Source organism: Rosa chinensis, chromosome 7 (genome assembly GCF_002994745.2).
Source record: "Rosa chinensis cultivar Old Blush chromosome 7, RchiOBHm-V2, whole genome shotgun sequence".
NCBI lineage: Eukaryota > Viridiplantae > Streptophyta > Magnoliopsida > Rosales > Rosaceae > Rosa > Rosa chinensis.
This window is the reverse complement of record NC_037094.1, coordinates 65525624-65542073: the sequence shown is the minus strand read 5'-3', so window position 1 is coordinate 65542073 and position 16450 is coordinate 65525624. Positions and strand designations below refer to the sequence as shown.

At 41.8% G+C, this 16450-nt stretch overlaps 1 pseudogene; it reads left to right on the top strand.

Annotated features, from left to right (window-relative positions):
- Nucleotides 1–27: 27 nt before the first annotated feature.
- On the top strand, nt 28–16420 carry LOC112176889 (annotated as a pseudogene).
- Nucleotides 16421–16450: the final 30 nt, after the last annotated feature.

Sequence of the window (16450 nt, the reverse complement as noted above, 5' to 3'; positions counted from 1 at the left end):
ATTGAATTTGATGATCTGCTTCCACTAAAAGAGTTTAATTGGCCACTCTGAAACCTCTAAACTTACCCGCCAGTGACTTTAGAACTTTCACCCTTCACCTTCTTCCACCATCTCAGACCTCCCTTCCTTCCTTCCCTCTCTTGGTCTCTGCAACACCAAAACGCTGCGTTTCAAAAACAATGCTCCTCCAATAGCTCTCCTTGCCGGAACAGAGTAGCTTAATCCACTGCGATCATGGCGAATTGGATCTCCTCCAAAATACGGTTGCCAGATTGGAAGGGGAGAAGCAGAGCTTGGAGAAAATACCTGAAGTTCAAGCAACAAGCACAAGAGGTAAGAATTTTTTTTTTTTTTGAGATGCATAGTTGAATTTTTTTTCCTATCCTTAGGTTTCTTATTTACTCTTGTTCATTGTCAAAATAAGTAGTCAGAACTGTTTTGTGTGTGCTTGAGACCTGCATCTTAAAAACTTGTTGATAAGTCTTACATTTGTTTGAATATTAAGTTGATGAACACAATGTCACTTTCCTTCCACCAATAGTTTGTTTACTTGAATTCTTCGTAAAATATATTCTCCCATGATCCATTAATCCTTATATAAACTCCTTACTGCCTCAGGCTTCAAAGCTACAAACGACTATGATGCAAACCATGGAAGCGGCTGATAAAGAGAAGCAGAAACATAATAGTACTAGAATGGAAGCCTTTGTGCGTTTTGCTAAACTTGAGGTTCGACAACCTTTTTCCATTCCCTGTGTTTTGTCTGTTTCATTCTGATATCATTGGTTTTCCTCTACATCTAGAAGTAATAGAATTCTTGCTCTGTTGAACTTTTTAGTCAGTGCCCTTAGTTGGATTTTCTTATTACTAACTGTCAAAATGGTTGCAGACTGCAAATGCTGACCTTGCGAAATCACTAGCCACTGTGCAGTGGAATCTCGAACAGGAGGTATGGTGATATCTTCATTTAAAGGAATAAATATTTGATCATCTGTTAATTGATGTTTTGAGCGGTAGATAAATGTCCAGCTGGTTTAATTGCTCTTAAGGTGCAAATACAGTAGGCGAAATAATTTTTGTAAAACCATCATTGCCTGTTCTTGCACTTAAATCCTTACTTATTAGCTTCTCAGTTTATTATTAGGGATTTGAACCCTGCTCTCTGGCATTTTGAATGATTTGAATGCAGTTTCTTATACATGTTTGTATGCCAAAGTGTTGGTAATCTAACTTTACTGAAGTTTTGCATCAATACAATCTGAAGGATATATTTTCCCATTCCATCAACTGTTTTATGTTAATATTCTTGCTACTTGTTTTTGGTAATTGCTCTCTATCTGTCTCAAGTCTCAACTGATGGTTTTACTTTATTGTATACATCGTTAATATTATTTTAACAAGTTTCTGCATTGAAATCAACTTACTGTCTCATAAGTTTTCTTGTTCTCTTTGTTACACCTCCTGCGTTTCATACAACAATCAGAAATTGTGCCGTTTAGTTTGTCCGGTGAACATATTTATTTATATGTTCGATGTGAGTCGTGAGTACTTATCATAGTTGTTAACTATTTTTTCTGTTTTATTTGTCTCTTCTAGGTCAATCATGTAGCAGAACTTCGACAGCAAGTTGAGTTAAAAGAAGTTAACCATGAAGGTATTTCTCTGAAATCACAAAGTAATGGTTTATGCACAATGGCACTTTGCTTCATAAAAATTTGGTGGTACCATGTTTTTTTCTTCAGAGTTGTTTGCAGGGTTCCAGCAATAAAACATAGAGCACATAAAACCATGTATAATTTGCATTTATGATAAAATCAATGTTCTATTACTGGTATGTTAGTATAATTCCTTGGAACTCTGTTTTCTTATTGTAGAACTCAGGAGGAAGATCTCTGATACTCATCAGATCGAAATATTTTTATAGAGTGATACATCGGCTTTGGAAGGTAGAAATGGAATAGACATACAGGGAATACCATGGGAGAGGCTTAATTTCACCAGAGATAAGTACCGTCAAGACCTTGAGAAGGTATACCTTTGGATCTTATGAGTGATTTGATTTTCAGCCGGATTGATTTTTTTTGTTTGTTTGTGTAGTAACTCTTGTGAATGCTATAGGAGTGCTTGCAAGTGGAGAAGGTGAAGAGTTTCTATGGCTTTAACTACAACACAAGGCTTGTCAAGTCCACAATTGTGCATTTTCAGGTAGAGATCATGATCTTGGTTCTCGTAACTGTTTGAAATGATTTTGAAGAAAATTAGTTTTTGATTTTGTTTCCATTTCATTTTTCAAAATTTCATTCATATGCAGTGGCGGATCCAGGATTCAAATCTTGGTGGGGCTTGAAGTTCTTAACAAGAAGAAGAAAAAAATTATTGTGGAGAATCTCGACGGTGTGAGAGAATTTTATTGATTAAAAGACAAAATATACACCCTTCTAGACAAGTTATAATACTCTTGTTCACACCATTGCTTGCAATTGCTCCTCGCTCCACATAATTTATGAAATTAACATATAACAAGTAACTAACAATGACAATATAACATATATATGGTTTGATTTCGGGTAATTGGGTGGGTTTAATCAAGAGAAAATACATTTACAGCAACAAGAAGTAACATATATATATATATAGTTTTTTTTTTCATCCCACAATTCTCGGTGGGACTTGAGTCCCCCCAAAAAGGGCCTGGATCCGCCCTTGTTCATATGTAGTGGTGCACAATGCATACCTTCATCTTCTTACTCATTTTGCATGTCCAAGTCGTTGCATTCATTTTGTTAGGCAAATCTTGTGATGTTCCATATGTAGTGCAGTGCATACCTGAACTTTTCATTATGTAAAGTCCTTGCATGTCGTTCATGTGGAGGGTGTTGCATATGTCATATAATTGGTATAGATGGCATGTTGTCTGCACAAACTTTGGAGTTTATATTTCTTTTAACTTTCTTGCCTCACTGCTAGATACAAATAAATAATCGTAGCCTTATTATATAGCTGCTCCTTGCTTTAGCTCTATGTATATCAATAGTTTGGTAGTTTTGCAGGTCTTATGAAAAAAAATGTTATATCTTTTGTGATGGATATCTTTATTTATGATTATGGTTCTGTGCTTCAATCATTCACCGGAAGGTATGGAGTTCATCAAAATTCTGTCTTTGTTGGGCACGTTTCTAGATCTTGCATAAATGTTAGATGTAACTGATCTACCTACCTAAAATGTAGCTGAAGGATGACCAGACATAACTTATCATTGATGTGCAGAATTTTATTGTTGCTGAACTCAATGAGAAAACCTAAGAATTATATTTTTCGGCAAACATTAGGGTTGTGTTTTCTGAAAACAGAATGACCTAATCAGATATGGCAATGGATGTGTCAATTGACAGATGGCAATCCAACAGCTATAAATGACCTATGAAAATACTCTCCAACCCATATGTCATTGCCACGGTGGATGACATTTTGAAACCAAACTGTCAAATTTGACAGTCTTTGCGGTCATCTGTCTTTTATTTCTTTATTGTTTCTCTTTCCTTCCTTCGCGTCTCTCTCTTCTTCCAACCCAGGTCGACCAAAGCAAAACTCTCTCTTCTTCTCCCTCTTTCCTTCTGGTCTCTCTCTTCCTAATTCCCACCTCTCGCAAAACAACCTCTTTCACATTTTCAAGTCATTTTATATTCAAGTAATCCAAACAGACCGAAATCCAAATTTGATATGAGAGAAGACAAACAAAGCTTACTGCTGGAGAATCAATTTGAATTTTGGGGCTGTTTGGTAAGAGGCTCCGTCACCAGAACCATTTATCCGGAAAACTCTCCCTTCTGGTCTCTCTCTTCTAATTCCCACATCTCACAAAACAACACCTGGAACATTAAACCCACTTCTAGAACATCATAATCCCAATCCGGAACCCACATATCTCTGTCAAAATCTAGTCTGAAAAACTAGATTGAATTTATAATCTGGGATAGGATTGCAGAAAGATATGGACAATGAACTGGTAATTTGAATAGTATTTGTAATATGAGCCCTACGAATTGAGAGAGAGAGAGAGAGAGAGAGAGTTGGAGAAGAAAAGAGTTTGAAGAATCTCAGAACATAATCAAGAGAGAGAAGTAGATAGGATAAAGATTAAAAAAACAATAAAATGATATAAATATTTAACAGATGGGTTGAAGGAAAAATTCTAGTAAAATGTCAATTACTATGTCATCTGTCAAATTCAAATTTGACAAAAAAATTTTGACATCTCTGCTGGAGATGCTCTAAATAGATTAGTCCCCACTTTTTTCTTTTTCTATGTTCTATTTATTGGAAATAAGGATTTCTCTTTGAGAGGGCATTTTGCCTGCAGTGTAGTTTTAGGACATTTGGAAAAGTTGACTCTCCTGAAATACTAGTTTTAGATGCATGTCACATAAATATGCTTTTGCGCACTGACATAGGCATATAATGTTTGAACTGTGATGGCCACGTAATGGCATCAAGCTGGGTTGTATTCACTGGATCCTTTCTGGTAGATGTGTGAAGGCTGTCCTTCATGCCATTTCTTTTAGTCGCTCACTGTTACTATATAATTCTGTAACTGGTACTTGAGTTTTGCTTTTGGTTGTAATTATATTGTTTCTGCTGTCTCTTAAATATAATTATATTGCTTTTAGGATTACCATTGCTCTCTTTATTTCAGCTTTTCAGCTGGGTGGAGTTAGAGCTGTTGGCGTGACTGTGGTTATATGGTATGATAGGAGAATATCTGAGCATTTAAGAGACCTCTGTAGCAAGTTAGCCAGTCCTATTATTTAAGTAGTGTTATTGCGTTCTATAAGATAGGACCTATTAGCATTATCCTTGATTTCTTAGACTTTGATTTTCATGAGGATCCTTGTAGGCATCAAGGACTTCACGTTTAACAAAGATAATTTGAAAATCCAGCTCCTCTCACTAAAAGTGAGAGCGTCTCTCTCTAGAATATAGAACCACCCCCACTACCAGTAGTGGAGATCCCGGAACCAGCTTTCCGATCCTCTGCTTAGTCGCAACTACTCCGACCAACCCACATGTCATATCATTCAAATCCACCGCTGGTCTAACCCCAGCCATTAATCCTGTTGATCTAGAGTTCTTTCCGTCTCTCTTCTATCCGCCTTTACTCCGCAGTACCTACGCAGTACTTCCCAGATCTGTACCAGATCTACTGCTTCAATGCAAGCAGCCTTTATGTCCATTCATACTGCTCCGCCGCACCATCTTTACTCACACCCACCCTATTCATGCCCATCCCCCCGGTTTTTTCTCCAATAAGCTATTAATTCCTCAGCAAATCCCCTGTTTGCATACTTCTGGAGTTCAAAACATCTAATCTGTCCCCTGCAACAAGAACAATTTAATCTTACACAACTCCCAGCTCTGCAATTGCCTTTACTCAGGTATCTCTCTCTACCTAAATACCTAGCATCTGCAAATTCTTCCACTTAGCTTCTCCCATTCCTCACCTAATGACCTCCATCCACCACTTTCCCTATTTATATGCTACTTCCCGTGCAACCTCTTCAAGCACAAAAACTCCATTGCATAGTTTCAGTCAATACACTTCCCCTCAATACCTCTTCTATCTATCCCCTTTCAACAATACCCAGACCGCGGCTTCCTCCATGGAACCCAACCAAAATGTCAATCTAAACCCGGATAATCCAAACCAAGTTGATCAGGTACTTGACCTTAATCAACCCGACCCCCAAGCCGACCAACCACTCACGCTACTTGGCTTCCTTCTAGCAGACAAATTCCTCAATGTAGCAGCTGTGATCAGGATTCTTTCTCGAGCTTGGGCTGAGTTTGGTGAGGTTCATATTGAAACTATCCGGGACCATCGCACTTTCACAATCACTCCATTGGAATGGGAAACTGGTCAGCAAATCCTGAAAAGAGGACCCTGGTCGGTCATGGGCCACACCATCTGCATCAACGCCTAGCCTCTTGAGGCCAGACTGGAGGATGTTCCTGCCCACCTTTTGGCTATTTGGATTCAAGCTCATGGTCTTCCAAGGGGGCAGATGACCTATGCCAATGCTGAACTTCTGGGGGCAGTCGCTGGTACGGTCCTAAATGTCGAAGACCCTAACACTATCATTGGCTGGAGGGGCTTCGTTCGGGTCCGGGTCAATATTAACACACAAAATTCCCTTGTCCCAGGTGTGTGGATTAGCTATGGATCCAACCCCCCTATTTGGGTGGAGTTTAGATACGAAAGAATATCTCTTTTCTGCTACAACTGTGGCCACCTCAGTCATAGTGAACGCTTTTGCAATCAACCTCGATCCCCAAGAGCTGATCGTTTGGGAGTTTGGATGATAACCCCCACTGCTAGACGTCTGTCGTCGGGTCCTCAATCAGCTGGGGATAGGGGATGGGATCGTTTCCAAAGCCAATGCTTTCGTGCCCGACAAAATAGCCATCAATGCCCAGCCGCTTACATGATATCCCAACCCCTGCTTCAAGCTCCGAGTCAACCAAATTTCAGCAACAGCCCACAAAGCCGAGCTTCTCTGGTGATCTAGGATAAATCTCCGTCCCCGGTCAGGGAGCCCACCTTCTCCCATCCACACCTTACTGTGTGTGTGGCCTCCTCCTCTGCCAGACCCAAGAAAAAAGGTAAGGCCAAAATGGTTCAGGATGATGAGTTGGTCGTTGCAGCTGTCATTGAGGATAGTAGGAGTTTGTTTATTAGACCGGACCCAAATCGTTTCCCTACTTTGGGCCTATCTGGTGAACTCAATTTGGGAAATACTCAGTTCATCTTTGACAACTCAATCAATGAGTTTGTCCCACTTCCTCCACCATCAACTCTTTACCCACTCAGCTACCCACTCAATCAGGTCTTTAATCCTCTCCACGACCTTTTTGAACCTCACCTCACTAATTCCCAAGCACACCTTCATCCTCCCACCAATGATTCTCTGGAGGATTTAGTGGCTGCAAACATTAAAACAAACCCAGTTACACTTCCCACTTCACATCCCCCTGCATCACCACCAAATGAGGCCATTTCAGGAATAGCCTACTTCATGGATCAGCTCCGCCTCAAACGTCTAGCTGATGACACCACCATTGAAACTGACCCAAAATGCAAAAGATCAAAGTTCAGATCAGTTTCTTCTTTTGACATGGCCTTATCTTTGGCTCCATTTTCTGATCTCTATCTTCCCAATTTGGATAATGATGGACCTCCTTTGTCGGGGAGGAGAACCGAAGGATCTAGCAAAACCTGGATGACTCGATCTCGAGGCAAGATTCGGGGCACCCGCAGTCGTGGTCGCGAGGGTCGTCGGTCGGTTTCCTCTGATGCTCCCTCACCTCAAGATCTGAGTGTTGTCTCGGAAATTCCTGTTACTCCCACTTCTCAAGTTCAGAGAGATGCTTTTCTGAGAGAGACCCTTGCAACAACTGAGGGATTATTTGCGGTTCAACTCATTCTAGCAAATAACTCTCACTCTAGCATCCCTCCTCTGGACCTTAATAGGTCAAGCTATCTATCCATGAGTCACAATCCTCTATCTCCAATAACTGATCTTGAAGGTCTCCCTCTGATACAAGCACGAGATCAACAACATATTCCTTTAGAACTCTTGTCTGACAATGTCATGCATCACCCCCCTCTGTTGGCGCCGGAATCTGCAACCACTGCCGCGCCAACTTCTCCAACTAATCATGATCCTCCTAAGGATTAGGGCACCGGTGGCTGGGGCGATGCAGCCACGGGCCCAACATGAGGCTTCTATCGTGGAATTGTCAGGGCCTAGGGGTGGACCTGACCGGAAAGACACTCCGACGTTTGGTTAAACGTCATAACCCCTCTATGCTTTTTCTTATGGAGACTAGATAGCAAGAACCAGTGCTAAAGTATTGGCTGAAACAACTGCGGTTTGACCACTTGCATGTTGTCAATCCAACAAATAATGGTGGCGGAGGTCTTGCTCTATTTTGGGACAACTCTGTCCAGGTTTCCATTATTATCGGCTCGGTTAATTATGTAAATACTAGTGTGTTTTTCATTTCAGAAAATTTTCACTGCAATGTTTCTTGGTTGTACGGGAATCCCCATGTGAATCAAAAAACAGGCTTTTGGCGTTCTTTGTACACAACTTTCTCCCCTCATGCTCTCCCTTGGTTGTGCTTGGGTGATTTTAATGAAATTCTATGGCTCTATGAAAAATGGGGAGGCCTCCCTCAGCCACCTTAGCGGATTAACCTGTTCAAAGATTTCATCAATCATGCCCAACTCTCAGATCTTCTTTTCCAAGGGCCAGACTTCACTTGGTTCTCCTATCAACATGGTAAGGTGGTAATCAAAGAACGTCTGGACCGTGCCTTTGCCAATAATGAGTGGATTGCACACCAGCCACAGACCCAAGTCTTTCACCTTCCTTTACTTGGATCGGACCATAGACCAATCATGCTTGATACTAATCCAAAGGAGTTGAAGTCTCCACCAATTTTCCGTTTTGAACATCTCTGGACCACTCATCCTTCTTGTCAACAGATAATACACTCCAACTGGCATACTTCTTCCTCTCTTGATCATTCTTCTTCTTGGGCTACAAACCTTCGAAAGTGCCAATATGCCCTCTCTCTTTGGGCAAGACACTTTCCCGAATTTTGGCCAACTTGAAATTGATGAACAAGCTCGAATTCAGTCTCTCCTGGACTCTGACCTGCCTGATGCTCACCAACAAATCAAGTCTGTCTATGATGATATTGCTACTCACTGGGCTCTTGAGGAAATGTATTGGAAACAAAGGTCAAGGGTTTCGTGGCTAGCCCATGGTGACCTTAACACTCGGTACTTCCATCAGACAACAATCATACATCGTCGGAGAAATAAGATTCTTAGACTTAAGAATGATGAGGGTACTTGGTTAACAAATGAGAATCAGCGTCAGAGACGGGTTGATTAATCGAGGCTAGGGAATCAGCAATTGATTTGGCTTGTTGGAGGTACTCATCAACAGATTGAGAACCCTTTTGAAGATCAAAGAGTTGAAGTTTGAGACTTGTGGCACTGGCAACAGACTTCTAGGAGAAATGGCGAGCGAGGCAGTCCCATATCCCTTTAGATGTATCGAAGCCAATGGTGAGACGTGCCACATTTTCAGAAAGGGAAGTGGTGAGGATGCTGACAATTTGTTGGTCAGTAGTGAACCAGGTTTCATGCTCAGGATTAGGGATGGTTGCGGCAGATTGGCCATCACTTGCAGGTTGTGTTTTGGTGGCAGCAGGTTCAGGGATAGAGCCATCTATATAGCCCCAGAGTTTTGCACCATGAAGATATGGTTTCAGCTGACAAAGCCAGACAAGATAATTTGTTTCTGTAAGTTTGGTGAATTGAGCAGTGTTTTGGGAGGGAGGGTTGGACGATGAAGAGGCCATGGAGATAAGGAGGGTGAGATTGGAAGAAGGAAGAAGACACAGGAAAGTTGACACCTAAGTTGACACCTTAGACTACTGATACCATGTTGAAATTGTATTTCATTGATTTGTGCATTTACAATGTTTACAATATATAGGAGAAGCAGCATCAGTTTTGCAATGCTGTAATAACTAAATTTATAACAATATCAAAACTGATCCTAGATTGATGCACAGCAATATATGCTACAGCTATCTATATTTATAACAATATCAAAACTGATCCTAGATTAATGCACAGCATTATAGCCATATCAATGGCTAGTGATTGAGGAAGATTGAGTATCTTTAACAGAGATATTGTTGCCCACCTAAACCACTTTTTTCGGGATATGTATGATGCTTCTCCAACTACCCACATGCAAACCGTTCTTGATTTTGTTGATCCGGTGGTAACCATGGATATGAATTTGGCCCTGCTGGCAGAAATCACCATTGAGGAAGTAAGAGCTGCAGTTTTCTAATTGGGAGGGCTTAAATCTCTTGGACCGGATGGCTTTCCAGGTACTTTCTACCAATCATATTGGGCAATTGTTAAGAAAGTGGTCCATGAAGCAACAGCTCAATCTTTTGCCTCTGCCTCCATTTTGAATCAATTTAATGCCACCTATATTGCTTTAATTCCTAAGGTGGAAGTTCCCCAGATAGCTACCCATTTTCGTCCCATTGCTCTCTGCAACTTTGCATATAAAATCTTGACAAAGATCATATCTACCAGACTCAGACCTTTTATGCCTTCCCTTATTTCTGAAAATCAATCGACTTTCGTCTCTGGCCGCCAGATTTAGGACAACATTCTAGTGGCCCATGAACTTTTTCATCACCTCAAGTTACTTAAGGCAGGATCTGACGGTGAAGTTGCAATCAAACTTGACATGAATAAAGCATATGACCGTGTGGATTGGAAGTTCTTGGAATTGGTCCTTCTCAAAATGGGTTTCCATCATCTCTGGGTAAGATTGGTTATGTCTTGTGTTACATCTGTGACTATGGCTATTCTTGTTAATGGATCCCCTGGTCGCAAATTTAAGCCATCCCGTGGTTTAAGACAGGGAGACCCACTTTCCCCTTTCCTTTTCCTTTTCATAAATGATGTTCTTTCAACGATGATTCGGAAAATTTGCGCTGCAAACTTACTTGATCCAGTAAAGATAAGCTCTGATGGTCCTTTGGTCAGCCATCTTTTCTTTGCAGATGACTCAATCTTCTTCCTCAAAGCTACCTTGTCCAATTGTGAAGTCTTATCGGACACATTGCATCATTATTGCAGCGCTTCGGGACAATCCATCAATACTCATAAGTCCTCACTCTTTTTCAGCCCCAACACACCTCCTCAAGTTGTCAACCTCATTAGTTTGGTGTTGGGCATGAGTCTGGTTCTTAACCCGGGTTTATATCTTGGTCTTCCTACCATCTGGGGACACTCCAAGGTATCAGCTTTAGCCTATGTCAATGAGAATATTGAAAGAAAATCTCAGGGTGGAACATTTCCACTCTCTCCCAAGCCGGGAAAGAAATCATGATCAAGGCTGTGGCAATGGCAATTCCTGCCTATCCGATGTCAGTTTTTAAATTCCCCTCTTCTCTCTGCAACCAAATCAACTCGGCTCTTGCAAACTTTTGGTGGGGAGACAACACTACTACGGGCATTCATTGGAAGAAGTGGGCTTCTCTTGCCTTGCCAAAATCTGATGGGGGAATAGGTTTTCGAAGTATTGAGACTTTCAATTTAGCTCTTCTGGCTAAGCAGGGTTGGAGGATATTGTCTAATCCTAATGCTCTTTGGGTTCGTGTTCTGAAAAACCGCTATTTCCCTCGGTGCTCCTTCTTCGAAGCATCCCTGGGTTCCTCTCCATCTTGGGCATGGTCCAGTATCTTGGAAGGACGACATATTCTCTCTACTGGGTGTATTTGGCAGGTAGGTTCTGGCAACGCAATTGACTTTTGGAGGGACAACTGGATCCCGCGCCTTCCTTCCTTCAATTTGCAAAATCAAATGCCCCTTAATTCTCCGGTCATCCATGTCAGTAATTTTATTGATACAACCAACCATGAGTGGAACTTGGACTCTGTCATCCCTCTCCTCTCGATGGAAACCATTAATGCTATAAGGGCTACCTCATTCGGCAATCCGGAGGAATTTGATTCTTTACTATGGTCGGCAAATTCTTCTGGTATCTACTCGGTACGGTCTGGGTATGAATCTAAAGTCATGACAGCTTCTCCCAATCCTGCAGGACACCCTCATCTATCGCACTCCATCCACACGAGTATTTGGACTTGGCTATGGAAAGTCAAGGCAACTCCTCGCATCAAACACTTCATGTGGCGTGCTCTCTCTGGTGCTCTAGCAACTAACCACAATAGATTCCAAAGGCATCTTGCTTCATCCCCTATTCTGAAACAATTGAACATGTTTTATTCCTATGCCCTTGGGCAATGAGAACATGGTTCTGCCACCCTCTGTCTTACAAGGTTGATCCCCAATCCATCACATCGCTTGATAGATGGATTATGGCTGTCTTTAGACTGGAAGAGACATCTTCTTCATCCAACCGGATCTTTCAAACCCATGCTTTGTTCTTACTATGGTTCATTTGGAAGCAGAGGTGTAACAGTGTGTTCAATAATGAAATTCCTGATTCAGTCCACACTGCTTCCCGTGCTCACTCGGCAGCTTCAGAATATCTCATGATCCCTCAAGGCCTCTCCCGCAAAATCAGGACGCCCATTACAATGGAAACCCCCCTCCCCTGGTCTTCTGAAGATCAATACCGATGCGGCATGGGATGAGAGGTCCTCGGAGTGTGGTCTAGCTTCCCTAATTCGTGACTCCAATGGGTCCGTCCTTGGCGGCTTTGCGAAGTCAACTCATGCCTCTTCCTCTCTGGCAGCAGAAGCCATGGCTATTGAGCTTGGTCTTTCTCTGGCCTCTTCTTTCTCCCTCTCTTCTTTTCAGTTGGAATCTGACTCAATGGTGCTGATTTCAACCTTGTTAAACCCTCTCTCGTCGATCGATTGGTCAGCTTCGCGGATTGTGGCAAAGATCCGGGTCCTGGCTGGGCAATTTGATCGAGTAAACTGGCTCTGGACCAGTAGGTATGCTAATCAAGCTGCAGATCTCGTGGCGGCGTTGGCATCGCGCAGGGTGTGCACCGAGGACTGGGTTTCCAATCCTCCTCCCTCCCTAATGCGCATACTTCTCTTTGATGCTCAAGGGCCTCCTCCTTGAGTCGAGTTTCTGTTCTTTTTAGTTTTGTTTTTCTTTGCTTTTGCTGTTTTCTGGTTTCTTTCTGGGCTTCTGTGCCTGGTTGTCTTCTTGTATCTTTAAAGCCAAAAAAAAAAAAGGACTTCACGTTTGCATTTCTCTGACTTATTGGTTTATTTTCATTCTGAGTTTATGTTGGCTTGATCACATACTATCTGCTAGTACTGTGGTACAATTATTTTTTATTTTTTGTAATTTCCTTCTTTTAATTGTAATGGTGTGCCTATGAAATTTTGGGTAAATCTTCTTTTGGAGTTATTAACTGTGGCTTTGCATAATTGCACTTCACTGTTAGAGGCACATACCTTGATCGGATGAAGTTTTCATTACAGGCCCCAAGTTTATAGACCCTCTAATTTAGAAATCTGCAGTGTTGCACACTTGCATGTCTGATAAAATGCATTTCTGTACAGCCACCAAAATTCCCATGCATAAATTATTTTTATCACTTCCAGGCAATAGAATTGAGTCTTACTCTCCCCTTTCCATTCAAGTTTAAGTTTTTCGTCAACTATATATGAAGCTTCCGAACTTTGGAGTAACATTTAATTGACTTTTATTTTTTGGTTGGGATTCTTGTGGTCTACTGATCTCTAGGTTTAGGAGTTAGGGTGCTTAGTTTTTTCACTTCAGTCTTGTGGTGCTTAGTAAAATGGCATTTCTCTTTCATTTGCTAGTATGTTCTCGTTGTGGGTTCTGGGGTATGCATCGACACAGAAAAAATGGCCCACATATCTTGTTTTAGCTGAGCATTAAACATTACTCGGTACAAGCTTTTTTAGTAATGGAATAGAATGCGAATAGATAATGTGCCAGCTTGAATGGCCTAAATATTGTTGCTTCAAAGTGCATTATATTGTTAGTTCTGTTAGCTGAGAGATGCACACTTCCATAAGATATGGTCACTGAAATGATTTTATTTGCTTTTTTGGTTTGTTGACACGTTTTACCAATATGTCCCTCAACTCGGTTTCTTTCTTCTTGTACAGCTAAGGAATTTGTTATGGGCCACATCAAAGCATGATGTATACCTGATGCAGAACTTCTCAGTGATGCATTGGAACTCTTTGCACAGGAGAGGCAGCGAAGTACTCAATGTGGCCAAACCAATTGTACCTACTGAGGTATAAATGCTAGACTAATTAGTACGGAAATCCAGGCTAAAAGGATGTTGTAATTCATGTTGGTATGTTCTTACAGAAACAACCTGGGTTGTTGGCACGACCACTCTCTAGAGTGCAGATGAGCACTACGGCTCTCAAGGACAATTTGTTGGTTGCTGGGGGCTTCCAAGGTGAACTAATCTGCAAGGTCGGCGGGTGTGATAACAAGTGTTTCTTTGCGGCTACTGAATCAGTTGTATATTTATTTCGCATTTCTCATTTTTCATTTATTTGGAGCAGCACATGAAACAACCTGGAGTTGCTTTCTGCTCAAAACTAACGACAGATGAGAATGCCATCACTAATGCAGTGGATATTTTCCAAAACCCAACGTAAGTTCTCCTACAGAAAATGTTGCAGGTTGCTCGACTTGACTTAATTTGACTGAATGCTCTCCGTGTAGTGGCTCAGTGAGGGTAATGACTGCAAATAATGATGCTCAATTTAGAGTTTTTGACGTTGAAAGTTCGCTTGCCTCAACCGCTTCTCCTTTGAGTGGTCTGTAAATGTGAGTACCCCTATAGAAACCTTTTTTTTATATTTTATTCTGAAGTAAGGTTATTCTTTACCATTTTGCTCAATGTTGGCTGCATTATATATTGGCAGAACACGTCTGTTAGTCCCGATGGTAAGCTTGTAAGCTGCTTGCAGTACTTGGTGATGCTCAGTCTGGAAAAGTAAGTCACATACTATTCTCTGCCTATATAATTTGTTTTATGCAAACAATGTGTTTGGCTCCAAAACCAGCTGGTGTGCAAACAGTCTCTTTTGAGCGAGTGATTGCGTAGGCGTGCCAGCACCGCGGGGTGCAGTCGTTGGGGTAGTCCCGTGACCTGACTTCTTCTTCAAGCGCTGTGGACGAGGAGAGCACCAACCTCGTCACAGGGTTCTTTTCTTGCCTTTAGGAAAAGGACTTCTTGCCTTACGCGGGTAAGGGCTTTGGTTGTGGTCTCTTTGTGTTCACCGAATCGATACTCAACGTTGAGAGGCTGAGCAGAGCAATCACTGGGAAGTTTGAGAGAAGCACAGGTTTGCTAAAGCGTGACTTTAGCTTCGCTGGGTGCGAGGGCGTTACCCTTGCTTCGCTGGAAGTAACAGTGGCGGTTGTGCTAGCAGTCGGCTCGCGAGGAGACTGGGACTGGAAGTACGGTCGCCGGGTTGATCTGGTGATGCTGACAGTCGGCTCGTGAAGAGACTAGAACTGGCGCGCGGTCACCGGGTTTCAACGAGGTTGAAGGTTTGCTCCGGGGAGGCTTTGTAATCGCTGGGATTGATTGCTCAGAGAGATTAAAGGTCAAAAGGTCATTTTCTGTATCGTATTTAGCCTCTATATATAGGCTATTGCAGATTCACTTTCCTAATATGAATGGAATACTATATTTTAGGCCACAGTTATTGGCCTTGAATCAAATCAAAACTCTTAATAGTTTTGATATTATCGTAAGCGATAATTAATAATTATCCTCCTCTGTCGCCGCTAGAATGTAGGCAAGGATTAATCGCCTCTTAGAATCCTAGATGTGATCGCTGGATGCGAGCAGTAGGATACACACGTATTAATTGCAAATATATCTTCACACCCTCACAAGCGCTCATATCTTCATGCAATTAAGGATGATATCTCCTTATGAAACACGGGATAAGCAACATCACAACCCAAATCCGTGTAGTCTCATTTTTTGGGCCGCGGGTATCGGCCCACTGGCTCAGACCCACTAAAGGATTTCGCCAAAGTTACTTTTGGGCTCAAACACAATGTGCAGAGTTCTGATATATTTCCTACTTTATATAGGCTGTCGGGGGCCTCAAAGGGCACTTAGACTATTGCTTTTCTTCAGCTTGGCACCCGGATGGACGAATCTTGGCTACTGGAAACCAAGACACTACCTGTAGGCTATGGGACGTAAGGAACCTGTCAGAGTCCCTAGCCGTGTTGAAGGGAAGAATGGGAGCAATAAGAGCTATAAAATTCAACTCTGATGGTCGTCTTATGGCCATGGCTGAGCCAGCAGACTTTGTCTACATCATTGATACCCAGTCCGGATATGCAAAGGGACAAGAGATTGATCTGTTTGGTGAGATTGCCGGAATATCCTTCAGCCCCGACTCTGAAGCTTTGTTTGTTGGGGTTGCTGATCGCACATATGGTAGTGTATTGGAGTTCAATAAGAGGCACTATAATCCCTATCAAGAAATAGTCTTCTAGTTCAAGTCCATCAGTCATGGGAAGATGAAGGTGAATATTTGGCCATGGTTTCTTTATCAACTGTATTTACAACTATATTTAGCTGAGGACGGGGAGGTTCATCCTCTGGTATATTTGGGGTTTACTCTGCGTTATTATATTCAGCGAGATTGATCCACCAAGTATCCAAAAAAAGAAAAAAATGTATTCGGTTTTGTTTCTTCTTGGCTTCTCAGTCGATGCAAGTCGCAGGTTTTGAGTTTTGTTTCTCCATTTCTGTAAAATGTATTTTTTTCATCAAGCAGAAATGGAATAAATAACTCTTGGATTGTAAAGCTCTTCCCGTTGGTGTGTATATTTGTA